General features: G+C 44.3%; 1 protein-coding gene across 1 annotated transcript in view; it reads right to left on the bottom strand.

Annotated features, from left to right (window-relative positions):
* Positions 1-4,539: 4,539 nt before the first annotated feature.
* The window catches only part of LOC137343811 (threonine synthase-like 1), a 120,405-nt gene continuing 98,474 nt past the window's right edge, over positions 4,540-26,470 (bottom strand). The window contains exons 2-3 of the transcript XR_010967900.1: positions 5,349-5,458; positions 4,540-5,153 (exon numbers count right to left, since the gene is read on the bottom strand). The gene's annotated coding sequence lies outside the window, so the exon portion shown is untranslated. The remainder of the gene's footprint in view (positions 5,154-5,348; positions 5,459-26,470) is intronic.

Here is a 26,470-nt window from a genome sequence, read left to right as displayed (position 1 = left end):
GACCTCTCTGAGCAGCAGTGCACACGAAGGCTCAGAGTCACCCGACATGTAGTCGTGGACATCTGCAGCCTCTTTCATGCCGAGCTGCTCCTGGCTGGTCCAAGCATCATCTTCTTACCTGTCGCTGTCAAAGTCACCACTGCCCTCAACAACTTCTCCTCCGCATCCTTCCAGGGTGCAACCGGGGACATCACCGATGTCTCTCAGTCGTCTGCGCAAAAGAGCCCTGCAAATACACCTACACCCACTCTGCAGTGACACAATGGGTGGCATCAGTTGTGGGTCCTCATAGTGATCCCCAGGAGAGGGCATTATTGCACAAACCAGACAGGATTCGCGAAGACATGGCAGTAATGGTGCCAATATAATATGTAATGTGAGTTGGTCAGAAATTCAATATAAGTAACACCCGTGACAAACCCTCAAACACCCTTGTGCATCCCCTTCATGCTCACGACACATTTGCCTTACGCTACCTACATATGTGATGCATGCCCTGTGGCTGCAGTACAGGTGGTGGCAGGTTGAGTGAGGCTGGCCGTGAAAGAGATGCACGAGAGGGTGAGTATGAGATAGAGCCATGAGATTGTATGAGGATTGGGTTGAGTGGTAGTGGCGGGGTGAGTACTGGCGAGGTGAGTAGGTGCAGGTAAGATGAGGATGAGGTTTGAGTGGGTATGAGGGGTGATGTGACAGAGTAGTGTTGGCAGTGCTGAAGGAGATGTGGGGTGGGGGCAGTGATGTGGCAGACGGAGTGTAGGGGAAAGACTACGTGTACTCACTTTGGCTGACCTACTGAGGCCATTGGAGCGCCTCCTGCACTGTATGCAGGTGGGCGATATGTTGGTAGCGCTGGTGACCTCCTCTGCCACCTCGAGCCAAGCCTTCCTGGTGGCAGAGGCAGGCCGCTTCCTCCCGCCCGCCGGGAGGAAGATCTCTGTCCTCCCCCGCCTCTTCACCCCATGTATTGATACCTGGAGTGAGGCATCATTAAACTGGGAGCAGCCTTCCCCCTGGGCTACTCCATGCTGTAATTTTTTCTATTTGTTGCAGCACCTGTCAGTGGAGGACTACCCCTTTAAATAGAGCGCCTCCAGCTGACAGACTGTACTGCGCATGCGCAGCCCGCCCGACGCGCAGATCAGCAGTGGGGAACCCGGAGGAGCAGGTAAGTGGATCCAATTAATGGATTGTCTGCTACAATCGCGCGGGAAGCTGACTAATTTCATCGGGCACGTTACCCACGCGCCCAATAGCCCCCCCGCCGAGAACCCGCAGCCCTGGTAACATCGGGCCCATATGTTTGACAATGAAGAATTGCCACTGCACTGAACTGAAAGCCCTAATCTTAACTCCGGGCTGGTTTTGAGCTGGTGGGTAGCAGGTTGGAAACTCATCCACTGTGGCAGAAATCAGGCCCAGGCTATTTTAACTCCCAGGCCTCATTAACATGCCATGAGTCCACTTCCCACCCAGAATGGGCAGGAAGCAATGGAAAATTGAAAAATGAGAGATTATGAGATGGTGCTTCAGGTGGATGGCATTTTTCAAAGAAGAGCAAGGAGTCTTTCCTATGTCCTAGCCAACAATCCTCATTCAACCAACACCACCAAAACCAGATTAACAGATCATTCATCTCATTGCTATTTGTGGATCTTGCTATGTGCAAAATAGTTACTGCCTTGACCTACATTAAACTTAGTGCACTTCAAAATAGTTCTTTGTAATTGAAGTGTTTTAAGAGATGTGATCAAATGCTTTAAATGTAAAATTCAATCTAATTTCTAAACTGGGAAAAATATGATAAACTGTAGCATGGTAGGGTAATGTAAAGATTAACCAATATTATAAGAGCCTGACTAAAATTCTACTTTATTCAAATGAAGGTGACACAACTTGCTGTAAAGAAAGATCAGATGAAAAATACTGAAATGAATGGTATTTCTACCAACAGCAGCTCTGCTTGTGGTTCAACAAAACCAGTCAGATCAATGAGCATAAAGACACATCAAAGGACTTACATCGGAACAATTCAAGTAGAATCTGCAGGATTCAGATGGGTTTTACTCACTAATGGCAGTCAATTTAACTGGCAGACAGTGTTCCAACTCAAAGCTTATCTACTCATTTTCTTAATCAACCATTTTTTTATTTAGATATTCTTTTCTCCTTTAAATAATATCAAGCAATAATATGCAGCAATTTTTTGCTTTTGTGACTAGATTATTATGTACAAATAGTTTGTACACTTTTCAGGCATTGGGACACAAATTGGTCACCATTATAATCGTTAATCCTCCAGTGCAAATTTCACGCACTGATAACAATGAGCCCACTGACAGCTGGCGTCGGAACTTCAGTCACCAGGACACCACATCTGAATAAAACCACCCAGCAGCATTTACAGTATACACTGCAACAACTAACAGATTCCCTGGAGTTATTTCAAGACATAATCTAATCTCAGGATTCAGATGACAGTTCTAAACCTCTCAAGCTTTTCTCTCGTGGTTTATTATGTCACCTGAACCCCTTCATTTGAACTATTGCTTTGCAATCACTTCTAAGTATGCATTATTCAGTGTTTATTGATTGTTTTTTTCCTAAACTTTGTTCTATTTCTGCACTGAATGTTTTGCTTCCTGGGTTTATTCAGTATAGCCCGGTGTTAGTCTCCTATTTGTTTTTGACTCATTGCTTTTTAAGTCCAACATTCCACACATCCATTGATCAGCCAAGATATGAATCCTGCCTTTTCCCAATCCTTTAGAATCCCACTCTGTAACCTTATAAGAGCAGCCTGTGAGGAAACACCTCCACCAGAGAGCCCATTATAAGTACGACACTGAGTATATTTTAAAAATTAGATTAAAGCTTAAAACCCAATACTGCAAATCTTTCATTCATAAGGCTAGGAACAATAACTCATTGCAATGTAAAGATGGAATCCATCGATTTGAGTTAAAAAATGGAGGCTCAGTGGGACAGCATTGTGGTGTGCTAATGGGTTCTGCAATTGAATGCTAGACTGTACCCCATATCTGGCATTATACTCACATCAGACTGTTCCATCACACTGCCCATTAGCAAGGGGTATCCACGAAAGGGCCCCTGGGGGAAATGTGGCCCCTGAGTTTCTTCGATCCAGCCCGCAAAAGCCTCTGCCAGTTCCATCCTTCCTCACAGGATTGTACGCAAAGCTGATTTGGAAGCTTCAACTCTTTGAAACTTTCTGGACCTGGGGGACTGGAAAAGGTGCTCTCTGAATGGTGGATTTTGGACCGAGCATTTTGCCCCAATCAGGAAATCAGTCTTAGCTAGTCTTTCAGGCCTAGGAACTTTAAAGAGGTAAGTTTAGAAATGTTAAGGGGACAGTGAAGAAGGAGAATAGGAGGGATAGAAAAGAAGGGGAAGGGGGAAATAGAGGAGTGATGTGGCAAAATGGGGAAGAGTAAAAGGAGGGGAAAGGGAGAAATAGAGGGAAAATGGGGGAAAGGATGGGAAGGAAGAGGGGGAAGGGAGGGGAAAAGGAAGGGAAAGGAGAGAGGGAGGTTGAGGAAAGGAGGGGCTGCATGGAGGAAAGGAGGGAGGAAGATGGAGATGGAAGGGGGGGCTTGAATATTTTGTGTGTTGGAGGCTTGGATCTTTTGAATATGGGCTTCTTGCTTATCTGTGTAATATGGGAAGTTTTGCAGTTTATGTATATGTGAAGCCTAACTTTTCTGTGTATGTGGGGCTTGCATTTCTGAGTAATCATTTACAGCCCATTCTCTGGTTTTGCACATATCTCCAATGCTCAGTTCCAAAAGATTGAACATCCTGCATTAGCACACTATAATACATTAGTCTCTCTTTTTTTTAATTTGCTCTGCCATTGAACTGATTCTATCTTCACATTACAATTTTCTCTAGATCAGCATGAGTCACACTTCAGAGCATATCACATCCTTACACAAGGTAGATTGGCAACCTTTTACTTCCAGCTTTAATCAAATTTTCAAAATAGAAAATCTACACAAATGACCTTCGAATTCCCAAGCACAGAGTTTTAACACAAAAAATCCAAGGCATATCAACATTTCCAAGTAAACATTCCTCAAAGCAGTTACGTAAAAGAATTTCTATTAATTGGAAAGACATGTTCAGATATATACCCACAACCTTCTTTGAGGTGCTTTTTCCCCATAGGTGCTGTAACAGAATATAGAACCTTTTGGGGGGAATTTTAACCCCCCAGGAATGCCGGGATCGGGGCGGGGGAGGGTAAAATTCTTAAAAATGTGAAACCCAACTCCAAACCGCTGCGGTCACGCTTACTTCCGGTTCAACCAGGGCGGGTTGTGGGGGCGGCCTGCTCTCGAGAGGCGGATGAGTAATTTAAATATGACCCACGATCTCCAGGCCGAACCGTGATCTCCTCCCACCCCCCGCAATCTCCCCGCCCACCCCCCTCCGTGATTTCTTTCCCACCCCGCGATCTCCTCCCCCACCACGATCTCCCCCCACCCAAGAAATCTCTCCCTCCTTCCTTCCCTCTTCTCTGGTCCCTGGCTGCGGCCTTCTACCACAGGCCTTCCCGCCCGACAGCCAGCCAGCCTCTCAATCTGGCCGGCTGCTAAACTGGGAAGCTGAGATAAAAAATTCAAATGAGGACCTGCCATTAAATTCGGTAGGACCTCCGCGTTGCCCGTACTTGCGGGTTTCCCGGCTGCTAAAAGTCGCCTCCGCTCCCTCCCCGCCGCCCGGTAAATATCGGGGCCATTGGTTCTTTCCAGTTCCATCCTGTGTTGTTTTGAACCATCTTTTGAAGTTATTGCACTCTTTATGTTTCTAACTTTCTCGGCCTAGAAATTGATTCAGCCCTCTTCAGTGGTGTGAATTCTCAAAGTCAGCATCTGAATCCTCTGCAGCAGGGCTAGGGAATAATCTCATCCTCTGGTGAGCTGGCACCTGTGCTGACCTATCCCCCTGCCCTTGCTCCTGCACACATGCCCCATGAATCACCAAATGAAGACATCTCCTTGGTCCTCATTGTGCATGGTGCCAGTCTCTAAGCTGGTGCTTACTGGTGTCAGATCAAGTAACAGTACATCTTCAGGAAGGCAGGCCTTCTCTTCCTGAATTGGCATATGGGGCATCATCACTTCCAGCACCTGAAATGAAAGAGAAGGACAAGGGTTAGTTTATAGCATGAAAGATAAGCAGAGAGAGATAAGTGGTTGCTCAGCTACAGTTTGTCATGCAGAGTGTATAGGGTGAGGTAGAAGAAGGAAAAAAGAGAGTAAGGTGTGAAGAAACCCAGCGGGACATCTCCTCCATCATTGTCATTCAGCATGACCATGACTCACCACCTGCCAGCGATGTCAAGAACGTCCTCCTCAAGTGGGAATAGGGTGTGAAGGCGAACTCTGGCTTCTCCAGTCATCACCTGCTCCCTCATGTTGTGCGTGACCTTATCCTGCAAGAAAAAAGGGAACGTGTTAGTGGGAGCCTTGTGAGCTGTTTTGAGAATGTAACTGTCATGATCGAATAGTGCGGATGTTGTGTGCAAGATGTGGGGTGTGAGGAAGTGAGGGTTGCAATAATGCAGAGAGAAGAAGGTGCAGAGTGTGTCTGTGGCGGGATAGAAGATGGAGTGAAGCATGGAGTGAAGTTTGATTGTAGGGAGTGAAGAGAAGCAGGCAAGGGGAGTGTTGTGATTAGCGAGGCTGCAGGTGATGCAGGTGTGAGGAGACAGTAATTGAGGTGAGAGGTCGGATTCTTACCTTGACTCGTCTGGTGAGGTCATTGAATTTTTTCCGGCATTACTGCCATGTCCTAGGAGCTAAGCTCCTTGCATTCACCTCTTCCCGCTGTGTTCTTAGGTGTTGCCTGGAGGGCTTTGTGCCCCCCTGGGGGTGGGGTAACAGGATCTCCTTTCTCCTGCCGACCAGGGCCTCCAAAGCGGCATCAGAAAATTTGGGGGGTTTCTTTGGCGCTCTTGCAGCCATTTTAACCCTTTGAGAATGTTTCCTGCTCTCTGCAGCCAGAGTGCACCTCCCCTTTAGGAGGTGCTGGCTGCTTTTAAGTGGCATCAGAGATGCCTGATTTCCCGCCCACCAAAATGGCACGCAGCCAGTAAGTAGTGCGAGTACCACACCTTTCTCAGTATAATAAGCTGTGACCATGGGAACAGACGCATGCAGCCAATGGCCTGCCACCTACATGCCCATTTTCGGGTGCGATCAAATTTCTAGGCCCTCGAGTTTAAATTTCTTCTAAGTTCCTCCTATCATCAATCATTGCCATAAAAATACTCAATTAAAATATTAATACTGCATATAATGCTACTGAAGTCTGCAAAGGAACACAAAGTATATTGGCCTGGAAATTCTCGGGACTCCACTTTGCCTGTGCAAATGCAGAGGAGCGGAGTGGATCACTCACCCACCCTCGCACAAAGCCAGAGATCACCATCCCAAATTCTAGGGACATCATTTGCGTAAGTGGGGAGGGCCCCCTGTGCCTGCAATGGTGCATCAGTGGAGGCTGCCCATGCTCGAATTGATCCACTCTTCCAAGGCCCATGTAGTCCAAAGAAATTGAACTGTTTAGCTCCTATTACAGTCATTCCAACTTGAGAAGGTAATCAAGCTCCTTCAAGCTCAATGGGCTTATTTTAGAGAAGGTTTGGGGCTTTTAGAAGGCCTCAAGGGGGCTTATATTAGAACCAGCAGTAAATAAATGAACATAAACTTAGCATGAATTTTCATAGCTGTCCACAGAAAAATTCTTTTTTTTTTACTCGTTCATGGGATCTGGGCGCCGCTGGCGAGGCCGGCATTTATTGCCCATCCCTAATTATCCTTGAGAAGGTGGTGGTGAGCCGCCTTCTTGAACAGCTGCAGTCCGTGTGGTGAAGGTTCTCCCACAGTGCTGTTAGGAAGGGAGTTCCAGGATTTTGACCCAATGACGATGAAGGAACGGCGATATATTTCCAATGTTCCTATGTAAGTCGGGATGGTGTGTGACTTGGAGGGGAATGTGCAGGTGGTGTTGTTCCCATGCGCCTGCTGCTCTTGTCCTTCTAGATGGTAGAGGTCGCGGGTTTTGGAGTTGCTGTCGAAGAAGCGTTGGTGAGTTGCTGCAGTGCATCCTGTGGATGGTACACACTGCAGCCACAGTGCGCCGGTGGTGAAGGGAGTAAATGTTTAGGGTGGTGGATGGGGTGCCAATCAAGCGGGCTGCTTTGTCCTGGATGGTGTTGAGCTTCTTGAGTGTTGTTGGAGCTGCACTCATCCAGGCAAGTGGAGAGTATTCCATCACACTCCTGACTTGTGCCTTGTAGATGGTGGAAAGGCTTTGGGGAGTCAGGAGGTGAGTCACTCACCGCAGAATACCCAGCCTCTGACCTGCTCTTGTAGCCACAGTGTTTATATGGCTGGTCCAGTTAAGTTTCTGGTCAATGGTGACCCCCAGGATGTTGATGGTGGCGGATTCGGCGATGGTAATGCCGTTGAATGTCAAGGGGAGGTGGTTGGACTCTCTCTTGTTGGAGATGGTCATTGTCTAGCACTTGACAGGAAGATCGAGCATTGAGGATGTGGGCCCTACATATTGCCCTTCCAGCATGCTGCACCCAAATTGCTCCTAGACAGTACTGGGAGAGGAATATCAGCCCTACGATCTCTGGGTTGGTAATTCAGTATCGTAACCACCACACTACTGTATCCTTGACTTCTAAATCTAAGAAATGACTGTTGGCAATATCCATGCGCAATCACCATTGACCAGAAACTAAACTGGACCAGCCACATAAATACTGTGGCTACAAGAGCAGGTCAGAGGCTGGGTATTCTGTGGTGAGTCTCACCTCCTGACTCCTCAAAACCTTTCCACCATCTACAAGGCACAAGTCAGGAGTGCGATGGAATACTCTCCACTTGCCTGGATGAGTGCAGCTCCAACAACACTCAAGAAGCTTGACACCATCCAGGACAAAGCAGCCCACTTGATTGACACCCCATCCACCACCTTAAACATTCACTCCTTCCACCACCGGTGCACCGTGGCTGCAGAGTGTACCATCCACAGGATGCACTGCAGCAACTCGCCAAGGCTTCCTCGACAGCACCTCCCAAATCCGCGACCTCTACCACCTAGAAGGACAAGGGCAGCAGGCACATGGGAAGAACACCACCTGCATGTTCCCCTCCAAGTCACACACCATGCTGACTTGGAAATATATCGCTGTTCCTTCATTGTCGCTGGGTCAAAATCCTGGAACTCCCTACGTAACAGCACTGTGGGAGAACCTTCACCACATGGACTGCAGCGGTTCAAGGCAGTGGCTCACCACCAGCATCCAAAGGGCAATTAGGGATGAGCAATAAATGCTGGCCTTGGCCAGCGATGCCCACATCCCATGAATAAATAAAGAAAAAACTTGCACGACAGTCCTCTGTCCGTTATTTTAATATGGGTGTTAACTCATTAATTTTATTTACTAAACTAGCAGACAAAGAAATGTCATATGAACATAGTAACATGTTCAGGCAGGAGAAGACTTTTGGTACATCTCGCATACCTATCCACAGTATCCCATGGTACATGTTAAGCATTCTTGTGCTGAGGTCACTTTGTGACCTTCTAGCCTTGTGTTTTTATTCACTGTCTCTCTAGTGAAGTTACCATTTTTTATTCTCCTTGGGAAAGAAACCAAAGCTGTACATAGAAAGAGATGCTCAGTTGTTAGGGCCAGCAGGCACCGTTTCAAATTTAGAAGCAGTCAACCAGTTGATTAGTGCAAGCTGCTACAACACAAAGACAAAGAGGTTAAGGAGCTGTATACTTTTTTTTACATTTGTCACTGTCTGGGACAGAGATTAGGTTGTCCATGGGTGGGAATGCAGCACTGCAGTCTGTTCTGTACCCATATGAAAAACTGTATATCTGTGGGTGCAGAGTGCAGCACCACCTGCAATATATATTTTAAAATATCTTTTGAGTTTTGGATGGTTCAGTGATTTGTGCATTTATCTCTGGACCTTGTTTTGAATCCAGCCCAGACTGTTAGAGTGAAAGTCTCTTCCCTCTAATGGTTATAAGGCTCCTCCAAGAGAAGGGTCAGTAACCAGAAAACATAGATTTAAGGTAATTGGAAAAAGAGAAAGAGGTGAGATCAGGAGAATTTTTTTTACGCAGCGAGTTGTTATGATCTGGCATGCACTGCTTGAAAGGATGGTGGAAACAGATTCAATAGTGACTTTCAAAAGAGAGTTGAATAAATACTTGAAGGGGAGAAAATTGCAGGGCTATGGGGAAAGAGTAGGTGAGTGGGACTAATTGGATAGCTCTTTCAAAGAGCAGGCACAGGAACGTTGGGCTGAATGGCCTCCTTCTGTGCTGTAAGATTCTATGATTCTATGAAATTGATTTGGGCAATCTTAATTCAGATCTTTGTGTATAAAAATGGCTATTATTTGAGCTAATTGCATTAAATTGTAGTCTCATTCAAAGGCCACAGATATGGATGGTATGGGAAAATGGAGCTATTATTTGGCCAATTTTCCAATCATTCATTTGAAATGTTTGGAAAATGGTGCTTCTGAATTTTCAGTATATGCTCCCAGGGGATGGGGTTCCCCACCTGGAGTGCAAGATTACCACTCTATGGTGATCTTGGGCAAATCTCCTCATGGTTAAGACACCTGCATCCTAGAAGAAAGTTCTAGCCCTGAATGACCACCCCATGTCTGCCAATCATGCAGTTACTGACTACAAAATAAAGATCCAAAAATCAATTCAGAACTAACCAGGCACTATTTACACATAGCCAATGGGCAAATGAGTGAATTGCATCCCATTCAAAGTACTTAAAAGTACAGAGAGCATAAGGAACTTTAAGGAAGTGGAAAAGAATATTAGACCTTGTTAGACAAGCACTGTATTCATTGATCCCTTCTCTCTCCAAGAATACATCGAGTTATTTCTTGAACCATTTGTATTGTCCACACTCAAGTCTTCACTGTTATCCCTTCTGTACAAATGTTCTGCCTGGCTTCCCTTATGACACCTCATTTGCTCATTTTTAACTGGTAAGCCTTCACCACAGTAAACAATTTATCTGGAACAAATTTGAAGAAGCCAATTAAGTCACTTTGATCTCTTCTTTTACAAAGAAAACAAACCCAGCTTCCTTAACCTTTCCTCTGATTACTGATACCCAGAATCCTCTGGGCCATTCAACTCTGTGCCCTCTTAAGGATAATACCTTAAAGCTGCTTTTATATTGCTGTGCCGTCATGTTAGTGCTGCCAGTGCTCCCAGCGTGTGAGTCTTGCACATCAGCAGCAACTCCAAAATAAACTTACCGGATTCACTAAGACTGGCCACTGGGAGCACCTTAGTAAATCCAGCAATCAGATGTGCAGCAACTGGGTATTAGGAGCCAGCAGCACTAACATGGTAGCACAGCAGTAGAAAAGCAGCTTATGAACAAGCAACCAGAACTGGACATGTTACTCCAGATGGGATATGACCAACAAATTTCAAGCAACAAGTACTGGTATCTTTAAAACAATTCAGCTATGTCCAGTAGAATAGCACCTACTGCAGCACAGCAACAGACACCTGACCAGACCTAGTCCATTTCATGTCAAACCAATGTTGTTTAAAATCTCTTTAAGAGTAATGAGCAGTGCAGAGAGTGGTGAGAGAACAGCTGGTCTACTGTGTTATGCTTCATTTCTTCTGCTGCTTTTTGTTGCCAGCAATGCTACTGGACTCCACTTCCCTTCAGCAAGATCACTAAAGGTTAAAAAATTGGTGTTGTCTCAATGAGTGGTGCAAATGGGCTGCAGGACAACAAGTGTGAGCAAGTACTGCTGCTAGCACCGTAGAAAACTCAGTCAATGATGGGCTACAGGAATGTGACAAGAGATTATATATAGTAACTTAGGTAGATTAATAGTCATATAAAGCCAGGAAGTGATTGACATCTTCACATAGCTATAACTAGAGTAGCACCTAGCAAACAGAAGTGTCGATACAAAGCTCCACAGAAATCAGATCATTCCAACCAGGTAGTAAGAATGAATATCATTAATTTTCTTACATGTTCAGATTCTGCCCTTTATCCTTCCCCATACACATCCACCTAGACAACTAGGAAAAGCTAACACAGCCCAAAAACACTGACAGCTCAAGAACAGCCCTAAAATGTGAAAACAAGTAGTTACACAGTTAAGTTGTCAGTATATACAATGTCACTTCACTTGTATTGGGGGGGGGGGGGAAAGAAAATATAAATACTTAAAGGGGAGAAAATTGCAGGGCTATGGGGAAAGAACTGGGGAGTGGGTCTAATGGATAGTTCATTCAAAGGGCCGGCACAGGCACAGTGGGCCGAATGGCCTCCTTCTGTGCTGTGAGATTCTATGATTCTATGATAAATACATGAAAGCCTGAAGACAGAAAACTGGTGCTGCGTTTCTTGGAGGGGGCTCTGAGGGCATGCACCCTCAAAAAATTTGGAAGTTTTACATTAAACTTTGCATTCTGATTAACTTTAAGCACTTTTATACTTCTGAATTAATTGTTTTCTCTTTCATTGGTTAAAAAATGAAGTCACATTTGGACCATCGCTCACTCAAAAGTTATCTCAACAGTCATACTCCCACATCAATCCCACACTGCCCCAGTTCATAAAGACACTCCACTCCCTCTAGATCCAGCTAATAGGCTGGACCAGCCACATAAATACTGTGGCTACAAGAGCAGGTCAGAGGCTGGGTATTCTGCGACGAGTGACTCACCTCCTGACTCCCCAGAGCCTTTCCACCATCTACAAGGCACAAGTCAGGAGTGTGATGGAATACTCTCCACTTGCCTGGATGAGTGCAGCTCCAACAATACTCAAGATGCTCGACACCATCCAGGACAAAGCAGCCTGCTTGATTGGCACCCCATCCACTACCCTAAACATTCACTCCCTTCACCACTGGCGCACTGTGGCTGCAGTGTGTACCATCCACAGGATGCACTACAGCAACTCGCCAAGGCTTCTTCGACAGCACCTACCAAACCCACGACCTCTACCACCTAGAAGGACAAGAGCAGCAGGTACATGGGAACAACACCACCTGCACGTTCCCCTCCAAGTCACAGACCATCCCGACTTGGAAATATATTGCCGTTCCTTCATCGTCATTGGGTCAAAATCCTGGAACTCCCTACCTAACAGCACTGTGGGAGAACCTTCAGCACACGGACTGCAGCGGTTCAAGAAGGCGGCTCACCACCACCTTCTCAAGGGCAATTAGGGATGGGCAATAAATGCTGGCCTCACCAGCGATGCCCACATCCCATGAACGAATTAAAAAAAAGATACTGAACCCAACCAACCTCCATCCTTTCACAAAGACATTGGGGTGAAATCGGTCTTGGGCAGTAGTGCAAAACGGACATTAGCGAATCACCGACCTGTTTTACACCCTGCCCGATTTAATTTCCATTGACTTCCATTGATTCCCAGTGCTAGTGGCAGATTGTGGTCCCTGTATATTGGAAGCAGGAACTCCTGTTCTCACAAGAGTTACTGCCTACAATATACCGAGGACACGATTCCTGCCATCAGTACGGAGAGGAGAAAGGGAGCTGATCCAAAGCATTTTCAGCCAGAAATTTTCATCAGGAGCAGGGCTAGAGGCTGAGGAGGCTTAATCGGAGTTGATTTTTGTCAGCAAGTGCTGACTGGATCCCCAAAACGCTGACAGCATCATGGATCACTAATGTTTGGCATGTAGGCTTTCAACTTTCCAGATTTTCAGCAAATGTGCCACAAATGCAGCAGTGGAGGTTTGCTCAGTATCATTATTATATCTATGTGTTTCACTTAATTAATAAAAAGATCAGCATATGCACAATTTTGGCAAAACTAGGTATGTGAGCATCTAGTTAAAACATGCACATATGTTTCTTGCAGCATTTCATCTCTTGTAATCGCCTTAATTTATTCCATTTTATTAATTTGCCGCTGCTGAATTTCAGAAGAGGAAGCTCAATTTTTTCAATGTGATAAATAATATCTTCATTTACGTATTAAGTATCTTTATATAGGCTAGTCTGACTTAGATTATAAGATACTTGATTCATTCCAGAGCTGAGGGGACAGAGCCTTGAAGAGAAGTTGATGACCCTCGAATTTTTGTGATTGACGGGTGATTTTAAAAGCATTATTTAAGATGGAGGGAATTGAGGAATTCAGATTCAGATAGGTGTTACTGCTATGTACAAAATTCAAGAATAACTGGACATAGTTTCAACTTAAGTGTGACAAAACAAAATGTGAAATTCAGTTTTCAAAATATTTTCAGTAAAAGGATGATAAACGTGAAGAACAGACTACTAGCAAGATGGCGGAACAAGAAACTATTATGGGGTTTAGAAAGTTCCTGTCAACAAATAGGATCAGGGTTAAACTTAGAAATACATCCAGAAAATTGTGAGAAGTTGGATGATAGACAAAATGGACCAGTGGTCCACTCCTGCCTGAAACTGTACAATTTCTCTAGTTCACTGATCTCAATAAGGGTGGGGCTGTGAGGGCTACAATATATCTCGAATATCCTCAGACTAAAAAGTTGAAAAATCAGCCAGGGCTCCCTCTGAATCACTATTCCTGCTGGAAGTGTGCACGTATGGACATTGGGGAAATTTGTCTGCGAAGCCCCCTCCATGCTTCTCCCCTCCCCCCCATCCATCATTGAGCTCACCAACACACTGTTCATGTTTAACTGAGTAGATGGTTACTTTGGTGAGGTAGAATGGGTGTCTGCTTGTGGAATCATGAACAAGCGGGAGAGAAAGAATAAAAGAAGGGGGAGACCCAGAGACATCATTACGTTTCATTAGGGCAGATTTTGCATTGCGAGCATTGAGGGTTTTATCATAGAATCATAGGACGGTACAGCACAGGAGGAGGCCATTCGGCCCATTGTGACTGTGCCAGTTTTTTGGAAGAGCTATCCCAATTAGTCCCACTCCCCTACTCTTTCCCCATAGCCATGCAAATTTTTCCACTTCAAGTATTTATCCAATACCCTTTTGAAAGTTATTATTGAATCTGCTTCCTTACTGAACTTAATGAGTAAGGCTAACCCTGAAAGATCTTCTGGGTCAGCCCTAATTGAGATTCCTAGCAAGCACCAGGTCTGGATTTGGCCTCCACTGGGAGTTCACTGGGGTGCAGAATTTCCGTTACAGATGCAGTTCTTAAGGGACTGCACCAGCCATTTAAAGGGGGATATTTTTATGAAGTAAAAACATTGAGCAGAACTTGCAAATCTTTGGCACTGAAAAAATGAGGAAGTGGCAGCCATGAGGACCCAGCTTCACAGGTGCAGCTATGGAGCTATTGCTTCAGGCAGTGGTTGAAAGGAGGCGTTGTGATTTGGGCTTTCTCCCAAAACTCTTTACTCATGCTCACTGCAAAAGGCCTGCACAGGCTAAATAAATAAACTACAAAAGGCAGAGGCTACAAGCAAGCCCGCACCTGTTTAAAATCTGAAAATTAACCTTAATTTTATAGTGAATGGGATGTAGCGTGACTCAGAGCTAACAATCTACTTTCTTACTACTGAGTTAACCAGGGTTCACACCACATACTCTTCATCTCCCCAACAAGTGAAAAACAATCACGCTAATCGGGCTAAACTATGAATTATTATCTATAATATCTTTGGGGGACTCTTGAACTTCCGCCCAAAATAGGTACAATGTCAGCAGAACAGCCACGCCCGAAGCCAGTGTCAGGGGGTAAGAACCATTTTCAAGTTCGGGCCTCCTTTGAAAGTAGCCAGTGAGCTCCTGATGTCAAGTGGATGCTCCACTGCAGCTCACTTGTTGTGGGAGGGCAGAAAATTGACCAGCTCCTATGCTGAGCTGACTGACAGGTCGGACCTTGTGGGGTGGGGGGGGGGGGGGAGGGGAGACAAGCCAATCATGCAGGAAGACGAGCACCAGCCGGTAGAGGGCCGTAGTGTTTCTATGGACCCAGCAGGAATGCTTCTGGTGCTACTCCTGGCCCCACAAAAATGAAATTTAAAAAAAAGTGTGGAGTCCTTCGGTGAAGCAGGCATCAGCGATCCCTTTAAGGGCCACTGGTCAGGCCACTCACTACCTAGTACAAATGGGCAGAATGGGAACGCCACTCAACCCACCCATTTGTACTTCAAAATTGCAATGGCGTAGGATCCGATTTGCATACTTGAACAACTTACTGCCCGAAATATTGGACGTGCTGTTCATACAGGCCCGCCTAAAAATTGCATCAGGCAGGTTTGGGCATCGAGGGGATGGCTGAGGTGCCCCCTGAATTTTCAACTGCAGGCGTCCAATTTTTTAGATGAAAAACGAATGGTTGGGAGTTGAAAATCGCATCCTTATGTCTGCACGCACTTCGTGTCTACAAAATTTTACTTACTATTGTCACACTTTTGTGTCAAGTTTTCCACTGTAAATTCTCATGTCCAGATTTATAATGCAAACTGTCTATGTAAACTTGTCACACTGTAATTACAGCCTCCCACCAGTGTTGGCACTGTAGCACCTCATTTTTTCCATTTCCCGGCACCTTAGCCTATGCTGCAAAGAAACTCCCATGTTCCAGTGAATTTGTTTCTTCTTCCCAAATTGCCATCAGTGTGCCATTTAACTACAAATAATATCAAATCAAAGTAGTATTTAAAAAAAAGACAGAATGCATGACTTCAAAATGGGGACTGATTATGCCTTTATACCCTGATCCAATTATCCACCATTCTTTAACCCAGCTTCACCTGAGTGAAGGCAACACTTTATCTTGACTTTCTGTCTGTAATGCCACAGGTGATCGACTAGTAAGAATGAAATAGACATAGAAGCAAGTAAAATCAGCAGATAAAATAGCAATCCAGAACCTTAATCATTTTTTGGGATCAAAATAAGTATTTGAGATTCTTACTCGCTTTTTCAGAGTCCTTTAATGCGAATCTTGTGATGAGCTATTTATGTAATTGCTCGTCTTGGCATTCATGGAGTTCTGTTTCACCGCAGGAATCTAAACATCCAGTTGGACTGAGTGAGCTAAGCACAAGCAGTTATGTTCATGCCTTTATGCCACAGGAAATCTTCCATGAAAGTAGAAACCAAAAAAAATACATTTATATAGTGCCTTTTATGTTCTAAGGACATCCCAAGGTGCTTCATGGCCAATGAATTACTTTTGAAGTGTAGTTACTATTGTTTCATAGCCAAATTCAGCAATCAAGCTGTGCGCAGCCAGGGCCCACAAACAACAATGAGATGAATGATCTGTTTTGCTGGTGTTGGTTGAGAAATGAAAGTTGATCAGGATACTAGGAGAACACCCCTCTCTTTTTCAAATAATGCCTTGAGATCTTTTATGTCCACCTGCATAAGCAGACAGGGCCTCAATTTAACAAGAATACCCAAAGAATGGCACCGCTGACAATGCAGCACTCCCTCAGTACTACACTGAAGTCAGGCTAGATTAGGTGCTCAAGTCTTGAAATGAGATTTGGATGCACAACCTTCTGACTCAGAGGTAAAATAGTACTACTGAGCCGAGCTGACACAGACAACAGTGGCTTTCATAACAGGATGCCTCTGTTATGGTACTCATTATAGATAATTGCTCTGTTTCTTTCCCACAGCAAGTAAATTGCATATATTGCCCAAGGAATTAATCAATCCAATTTTGGTCTCCATTAATACAAATGGAGGTTGACCATCCTTTGAAGATAGCATCTGTACTCGAGACAGGTCCTCAGCATGTGTGCACACACGCACGCACGCACACACACACACACGCACACACAAAATCAATAGAAATCCCTTCCAGAAAGCAGTTAACAGAAATCAGTTTAAATACATCACTTAATATGTAATGCTTTCAAACACAAGTATTTTGCCTACAGGCTCTTAAGCTAAAAGAATAAAAGGAAACAGAAAGATAGCCATGGCTGCCATTAAAAACAGTGTCCTGACCTAGCTGCAGTTTAAATGAAAGGATGAAATGTAGAAATGTAACAGTTTGAAACAGGACAAAACCCTATTCCCATCACAGGAGGCCTGCCTTGTTACACAATGCAGAACACCATTCTCTCAGGAAAACAGTGCAAGCAACGGGGTGGTGGAAAAGATCAGTTTAGTCTGAAATATCCAGAGGATCGGAGAAATGAGAGAAAAAATTGCCAGTCTGAGAAAAGCTGCCAAGGTGAAGCAACCCAGCATTTCTCTATACCAAGTAGATGGGGAAAATGTGCAAGTTCAAAAGTGTTTCATCTCAGCTTGTTCGACTTTGTAGCACATGCAAAACTCTCAGTCAACCTTGCAGCTCTTTCATAGCTTCACATATGTGCTCAGACTGTAGCAGGATACAGATTCTAGCTGCAACTTATAATTGAAACTATTATCACACTTTACACTTGTAAAGTTGAGCTCATGAATCAAGTTTCAAAACAAAACCTAGGAATGCACTTGGGTGTCACTGTATGAGCTCTTCAAACTTCCAAAATCTGATCATTACTTCTCTGCTTACAGTATAACATACATAAGAAATAGGAGCAGGACATCGGTGGGGGGGGGGGCGTGGGGGGAGAGGGGGTGATCAGAGAGGGTAACATCAGAGGCTGAGAGGGAGATCGGAGAGGGAAACATCGGGGGCTGAGAGGGACATCGGAGAGGGAAACATCGGAGGCTGAGGCAGACATTGGAGGGGGAGATAGAAACATAGAAATATAGAAAATAGGAGCAAGAGTAGGCCATTCGGCCCTTCGGGCTTGCTCCGCCATTCAAAATGATCATGGCTGATCGTCTAACTCAGTACCCTGGTTTTTTTTATTCGTTCATGGGATGTGGGCGTCGCTGGCGAGGCCAGCATTTATTGCCCATCCCTAATTGCCCTTGAGAAGGTGGTGGTGAGCCGCCTTCTTGAACCGCTGCAGTCCGTGTGGTGTAGGTTCTCCCACAGTGCTGTTAGGTAGGGAGTTCCAGGATTTTGACCCAATGACGATAAAGGAACGACGATATATTTCCAAGTCGGGATGGTGTGTGACTTGGAGGGGAAAGTGCAGGTGGTGTTGTTCCCATGTGCCTACTGCTCTTGTCCTTGAAGGTGATAGAGGTTGCGGGTTTGGGAGGTGCTGTCGAAGAAGCCTTGGCGAGTTGCTGCAGTGCATCCTGTGGATGGTACACACTGCAGCCACAGTGCGCCGGTGGTGAAGGGAGTGAATGTTTAGGGTGGTGGATGGGGTGCCAATCAAGCGGGCTGCTTTGTCCTGGATGGTGTCGAGCTTCTTGAGTGTTGTTGGAGCTGCACTCATCCAGGCAAGTGGAGAGTATTCCATCACGCTCCTACTTTTTCCCCATATCCCTTGATATCTTTAGCATTCAGAAATATATCTATCTCCTTCTTGAATATATTTAATGACTTGGTCTCCACTGCCTTCTGTGGTAGAGAATTCCACAGGTTCACCACCCTCTGAGTGAAGAAATTTCTTCTCATCTCTATTCTAAATGGCATACCCCGTATCCCGTGACCCCTGGTTCTGGACTCCCAGCCATTGGGAACATCCTCCCTGCATCTAGTCTGTCTAGTCCTGTTAGAATTTTATATGTTTTAATGAGATCACCTCTCATTCTTCGAAATTCTAGTGAATATAGGCCTGGTCGACCCAATCTCTCCTCATATGTCAGTCCTGCCATCCCAGGAATCAGTCTGGTAAACCTTCGTTGCACTCCCTCCATGGCAAGGATATCCTTCCTCAGATAAGGAGACCAAAACTGCACATAATACTCCAGATGTGGTCTCACCAAGGCCCCGTACAACTGCAGTAAGACATCTCTGCTCCTGTACTCAAATTGTCTTGCAATGAAGGCCAACATACCATTCGCCTTCCTAACTGCTTGCTGCACCTGAATGCTCGCTTTCAGCGACTGGTGTGCAAAGACACCCAGGTCTCGTTGCACCTCCCCTTTTCCTAATCTATCACCATTCAGATAATAATCTGCCTTTCTGTTTTTACAACCAAAGTGGATAACCTCACATTTATCCACGTTATACTACATCTGCCATGTTCTTGCCCACTCACCCAACTTGTCTAAATCACATTGGAGCCTCTTTGCATCCTCCTCACAGCTCACATTCCACCCCAGCTTTGTGTTGTCGGGGGCTGAAAGGGACATTGGAGAGGGAGACATCGGACATCGGAGCAGGATGGAAAGGTAGGTTTATTTTGTTTTTTAACTTTGTGCAATGGTTTTTTATTTCATTTATTTTGTTTATTTTTGCCTGATCCGGCCCTTCACGCCTGGCTTCACCAGGTGTGAATCGGAAGCCACGGGAAAACTGCCCAGGTAAGTTTAAAATCGTTTTAACTACCTACTACGTCAGAAATAAAGTACCTGAAGTGAGGTACATTTGGTTCTTTGACTATCATCCTGCCGGCTTTAATTGCTGGCGGGACTTCCACATTCGTGAGACGTGCGCCCCCACAGACGCGTCTGTGGGGAACCCGGAAGTCGGCGGGTTGGAGCCGGCTTCCTCACCTGCTCAGGATTTCCACGATTTTCGCAGCACCCCGCCCCCATTGCACCCGCAATTTCCTTCAGAAATCGGGGTCTTTGTGTCCTCCTCACAGCTTACTTTCCCACCTAGCTTTGTATCGTCAGCAAACTTGGATACATTACACCCGGTCCCTTCATCTAAGTCATTAACATAAATTGTAAATAGCTGAGGCCCAAGCATTTACCTTTGCGGCACTCCACTAGTTACAGCCTGCCAACCTGAAAATGACCCGTTTATTCCTACTCTCTGTTTTCTGTCCGTTAACCAATCTTCTATCCATGCTAATATATTACCCCCAACTCCATGAGCCCTTATCTTGTGTAACAATCTCTTGTGTGGCACCTTATTGAATGCCTTTTGAAAATCCAAATATACTACAACCACTGGTTCCCCTTTATCTACCCTGCTAGATACATCCTCAAAAAACTATAATAGGTTTGTCAAACATGATTTCCCTTTCATAAAACCGTGTTGACTCTGCCTAATCATATTATGATTTTCTAAGTGCCCTGTTTCCATATCCTTAATAATGAATTCCAGCATTTTCCTGACTACTGATGTCAGGCTAACTGTAGTTCCCTGTTTTCTCTCTCCCTCCTTTCTTGAATAGTGGGGTTACATTTGCTGCCTTCCAATCCATTGGGATTGTCCTGGAATCTAGAGAATTTTGGAAGATCACAACCAATGCATCCACTATCTCTGCAGCCACCTCTTTTAGAACCCCAGGTTTGTTGTAAAAGCCCAACTTGTTCACTAATATCCTTTAGGGAAGAAAACCTATATGTGACTCCAGTCCCACACCAACATGGCTGACTCCTAACTGCCCTCTGAAGCGGCCTAGCAAGCCATTCAGTTATACTGCGGATGGGCAATAAATGTCAGCGATGCCCATATCTTGAAAATGATTTGTTTTTAAAATAGGGAAGCAAGAACCTGCTAGCTGGAGGGTCAGCTTGGCCCCCTCATCAGCTTCCCGGTGATTCGGACCTTGTCACTATCTGAGCATGATCATCTTCTTCGGGCATTTGAGACTGTCCAAAACATGCTACTTGGTTCATCAGCATCTTTGTATGGTCCAATACCCATATTTGTACAGTCGTGCAAGACAGCTTCTCAGAACTGGAATCTCTTATGGAGTGCAAGGCAATTCCACTGGCTTCTGCAGGAAGCCATCAGTTGCAGAGTTCCTTTCTCACATTGGGAGTATCTCTGATAAATGCTTATAGGAACATAGGAACAGGGGTAGGCCATTCAGCCCCTCGTGCCTGCTCCGCCATGTGATAAGATCATGGCTGAACTGTGATCTAGCTCCGTTTACCTGCCTTTGGCCCATATCCCTTAATACCTATGGTTGCCAAAAACCTATCTATCTCACATTTAAATTTAGCAATTGAGCTAGTATCAATTGCCGTTTGCGGAAGAGAGTTCCAAACATCTACCACCCTTTGTGTGTAGAAATGTTTTCTAATCTCACTCCTGAAAGGTCTGGCTCTAATTTTTAAACTGTGCCCCCTTCTCCTAGAATCCCCAACCAGTGGAAATAGTTTCTCTCTATCCACCCAATCCGTTCCCCTTAATATCTTATAAACATCAATCAGATCACCCCTTATCCTTCTAAATTCGAGAGAATACAACCCCAATTTGTGTAATCTCTCCTTGTAACTTAACCCTTGAAGTCCAGGTATCATTCTAGTAAACCTACGCTGCACTCCCTCCAAGGCCAATATGTTCTTCCGAAGGTGCGGTGCCCAGAACTGCTCACAGTACTCCAGGTGCGGTCTAACCAGGGTTTTGTATAGCTGCAGCATAACTTCTGCCCCCTTGTACTCTAGTCCTCCAGATATAAAGGCCAGCATTCCATTAGCCTTATTGATTATTTTCTGCACCTGTTCATGACACTTCAATGATCTATGTACCTGAACCCCTAAGTCCCTTTGGACATCCACTGTTTTTAACTTTTTACCATTTAGAAAGTACCCTGTTCTATCCTTTTTTGATCCAAAGTGGATGACCTCACATTTGTCTACATTGAATTCCATCTGCCACAGTTTTGCCCATTCACCTAATCTATCAATATCGCTTTATAATTTTATGTTTTCATCTATACTGCTTACAATGCCACCAATCTTTGTGTCATCGGCAAACTTAGATATGAGACTTTCTATGCCTTCATCTAAGTCGTTAATAAATATTGTGAATAATTGAGGCCCCAAGACAGATCCCTGCGGGACTCCACTAGTCACATCCTGCCAATGTGAATACTTACCCATTATCCCGACTCTCTCTCGCCTTTCACTCAGACAACTTCCTAACCAAGTCCGTACTTTTCCCTCGATTCCATGGGCTTCTAACTTAGCTAACAGTCTCTTATGTGGGACCTTATCAAATGCCTTCTGGAAGTCCATATAAATAACATCCATTGACATTCCCCTGTCCACTACTTTAGTCACCTCTTCAAAAAATTCAATCAGGTTTGTCAGGCACGACCTACCCTGCTGGCTCTCTTTGATTAACTGAAAATTCTCGAGGTGTTCAGTCACCCTATCGTTAATTATAGACTCCAGCAATTTCCCCACAACAGATGTTAGGCTAACTGGTCTATAATTCCCCGGTTTCCCTCTCTCTCCTTTCTTAAAAAGCGGAGTGACATGTGCAGTTTTCCAATCTAGAGGGACAGTTCCTGAATCTAGAGAACTTTGAAAGATTATAGTTAGGGCATCTGCAATGTGCTCACCTACTTCCTTTAAAACCCTGGGAAGGAAACCATCTGGTCCTGGGGATTTGTCACTCTTTAGTGCTATTATTTTCTCCACATCATTATTTTCTTCATTACTGTTGCTTTACTTATGTTAATTTTATCGAGTCCCTGTCTCCGATTCAATATTAGTTTTCGTGGAATTTCCGGCATGCTATCCTCTTTTTCTACTGTAAATACTGACACAAAGTAATTATTCAATATGTCCGCCATTTCCCCATCGTCAATGACAATATCCCCACTTTCAGTTTTTAAGGGGCCAACACTGCTCCTGGCCACCCTCTTTTTCCTAATATAACTATAAAAGTTCTTGGTATTGGTTTTGATATCTCTTGCAAGTTTCTTTTTATACTCTCTTTTTGTAGCTCTTACTATCTGTTTTGTGACCCTTTGTTGATCTTTGTATCTTCCCCATTCGCCAGGATCTGTGCCATTTTTTGACTTTTTGTATGCCCTTTCCTTATGTCTTATACTGCCCCTTACCTCTTTAGTTGTCCATGGCTGTTTTTTTTGGCAAATAGAGTTCTTGCCCCTCAGGGGTATAAACCGGTTCTGTATCACGTTAAATGTTTCTTTAAACATTTCCCACTGATCATCAGTCGTTTTACCCATTAACAGATTTGCCCAGTTTACTGTGGACAGTCTCTGTCTCATCCCATTGAAGTCGGCCTTACCCAAGTCAAGAATCTTAGCAGCTGATTCACTTTTTCCCTTTCAAACACTGCATTGAACTCGATCATGTTATGATCGCTATTGGATAGATGTTCACGCACATTAAGCTGTTAACTAAATCTGGTTCATTACTCATTACTAAATCTAGTATGGCTTGCCCCCTTGGTGCCCCCAGGACATACTGCTGTAGAAAACTGTCCCGGATACACTCAAGAAATTCACTACCTTTCTGACAGTTGCTAGTCTGCTTTTCCCAATCTATGTGAAGGTTAAAGTCCCCCATTAAGACCACTATGCCTTTCTTACACGCTTGTCTAATCTCTGCATTTATACAATCTAGCACTTCAGAGCTGCTGCCAGGGATCCTATACACAACTCCCACTATAGTCTTAGATCCTTTCCTATTTCTCAATTCAACCCATAAGGTCTCTGTTGGCTGCTTACCTCTCGTTATATCCTCCTTTATCATTGAATTGATTTCATCTCTAATCACTAAGGCTACTCCTCCCCCTCTTCCATTTTCCTTATCTCTCCTGTAGACCTTATAACCCGGTATATTTAGTTCCCAATCCTGACCATCCTGCAGCCATGTCTCAGTAATAGCTATCATGTCATACCCTCCAATTTGAATTTGAACCTTTAGTTCATTTAATTTATGCTGCTGGTATTGAGGCTCTAATGTACAGCAGGCTGTCTTGCTCAACTTTAATTGTGGTTGAAATGGGGAATCAATTGACAGCCATGATGCAGGGCTTCACAAACTGCATTGCTGCTCTGAGGTCTGCTACCACGTGGATTCATGGACATACTGAGAGAGTGCCCACCAGTTGAAGCTTGCCTGATAGGCATGGGTGAGGGATACTAGCTACATTCATTGATCACTTATATGGTAATAAATTGATTGCACCTTCTCAAGAGAGTTTACCTTTGATGGCGCAGATTAAGGTAGCAGCAGGTGAAACAATGGACCTCCATGATAGTTGAGTTAATTCAGAGGATAATGTTGGTGAAGGTGAATTGAGTCACCGCATGGTGCACGGGCAGACAGGATTGTTGGTGAATTGTGTGGTACAGGTACTTGGGTGAAAGTCTCATTTGAAAGCCCGGCTCACTACTCTTCCTGGCTGCCAAGGTGTTTGAGCAGAGTTATCTTCAGGGTCATTATCAATGTTATGCTCCCCTCTGGTCTACAGATAAGTCTCCCCTCCACCTGCTCCATGATTATGAATCTCTGGATGGAAAACTATATAGCATGCAGCAACCAATGATAACCTTGGACCTGTAATGCATCCCTGTAGCTGTCTAGGTTTCTGAAGCAATGCTTCAAGATCTCTAAGGTATGTACGCAATAATTATCCTGGTGGCCTCATTGCCCTAATGTATCTGTGTTCACCTGCTGCTTTGCACTCTCACGTGGTCTTCATTGACCAGGGCTGAGAGTTCCTGATCTTGTTAATGCCCCCTGTTACATCACTCATCTTGTCTGGGGCAGGTGCAGGCTCCTCCCTCAACAACGCCCAGTGAGAACTCTAGGAAACACAAGGCCCCATTGTATCCAAGTCCCGGCCTAATTTGTGACCCTTCTGGCACACTCCTGCTTCAGTTGCAATCAAAGTGCCTCAGGATGCCCGCAGGTTTTTAGCTCTAGTGCATGTTTCTCTCTTTAACAAACTGTGGTTTTGTTCCTTTGCCCGTGCATCAGGCGTTTTGTTCCTTTGCCTGTGCGTCTGTCATAATAAATGCATGTCTTCAACAATTACAGCGGATATAGCTACATGGCAGGTCACTGGATCCCCTCCTGGAGTGGACAAAATTATTGATTTCATGGAAGCTCTCAAGAAAGTGAGATGAGGAAGGGGCTGGCTGCTCTGGCCATGCATGTCTGTAAAATTCTGCAGCAAAGCAATTTGAGCAAGATAAACTCACAGCAGGAATTACCAGAGTACTGCATAAGACAAGGGACTGTTAGTGGGATTTATGTGCTACTACATGAAAATCATGAGCATTAATCCATCTGATTCAAATTTATGTAAGTTTGTATAATGTTCTTTAAATGCTTATCATCAAACTACAAACTTAATTGTCTTCTTTATTAATGTATAACTCCACATCATGTGTTACGCGACACTGTAACGTTGCTTTACATGTTTCTTTTAAACCACATGCTACAATTGTGTTGTCAACTCTTCTCTGCATCCACTGCACATGCTCAGTAATTTGGGTTAATATCTGTTATTGTTAATTCTTTAGTGATGATGGTGATAGATATTTGTGTACATATGTCAGGTAGGTTCTAACAAAGTGACCTTTGTGCATTCATAAATATTGACTAAACAGATGAAGTGTAAGTGAACAGTTCACTTCCTTTTTCAACCAAGCTGTTATGATTATAGTGACATAATGCTGGAGGCACAGAACAAATATATATTCCTTCAAAGCTAACATGCAGAGAAAGTTACAGGCATGAATGATCATATAGGTCTTTCTTGCAAATGAAATTAAATGAAATGCAGAATAAACTACAAAAGACATAATGAAAAGAGGAGACAACTTCAACAGTGATGGGATCACTATTCTTACCATCTAATGACAATGGCTGGGATGTTTGCCCTAAGGATGTGGTAGTGAATTTATCACCAGTTATGTTGATAGAAATTGTCAGAGAAATTCCCCAAGAACTGCCTCAAATATGTCCTCAAAATGGAAGCAGCAGTCAGATTGAATGCTGGGAAGGGAAAGGGCTAATGCTAATTAAACCATGAAGACTCATACAAACAAAGCATTCCTTACAAGCCATCAAGGTCATAGACCCACACTCATTAAGCGAGACATAAAGATGTCCTGCCTTTTCTAGACCTGTGCGCGACCCCGTTATTAGCAAAAACACGAGAAGCTAAGAAGTAAACAAATGTCAAGGTGCCAGTGCTTCATTGGATTAAGAGTCATCATGGATACCAACATGGCTGTGTAAGGTGATTGAAGCCAGAAGAGCTGAACTCTTCTAATACATGTCACTCAGATTGGTCAATAAAATTGAGCGGGTTTCTTTAGAAATTAAGGATATATAAAATTGTGCTTTTGTCACTTAACTTCAGTCTGCAGCTCTAAGTCTTCAGTTCTCCGTCTTCAGTCCTTAGGTCTTAGTTCTAGTTTTGTTAGTAGTCCCTGAAGTAGTCTTTAAACTGGAAGTGTAAGAGTTTTTGTCTAGTGTATGTAGAAGGGCATCTCTGTAAAATCAAATAGTGCAGCTCTGACAAAGGGAGAGAAAAGTTACAGAAGTTAAGATTGTACAGCTACAGCAGTTTTCTGATCCAAAATATAGTGCACCTGAGCTCACGATCACATTATGGCTTTTCCCACAATCTGCCCGTTGAGTGCTCACACGGCTAATTTAAATACACTCAAACGAGGACTAGTGGCCCTCCTACCCTGAA

The sequence above is a fragment of the Heptranchias perlo genome, chromosome 2 (genome assembly GCF_035084215.1).
Source record: "Heptranchias perlo isolate sHepPer1 chromosome 2, sHepPer1.hap1, whole genome shotgun sequence".
Taxonomy (NCBI): Eukaryota; Metazoa; Chordata; class Chondrichthyes; order Hexanchiformes; family Hexanchidae; genus Heptranchias; species Heptranchias perlo.
Note: the sequence above shows the minus strand (reverse complement) of the source record. Positions and strands in the feature narration are given on the sequence as shown.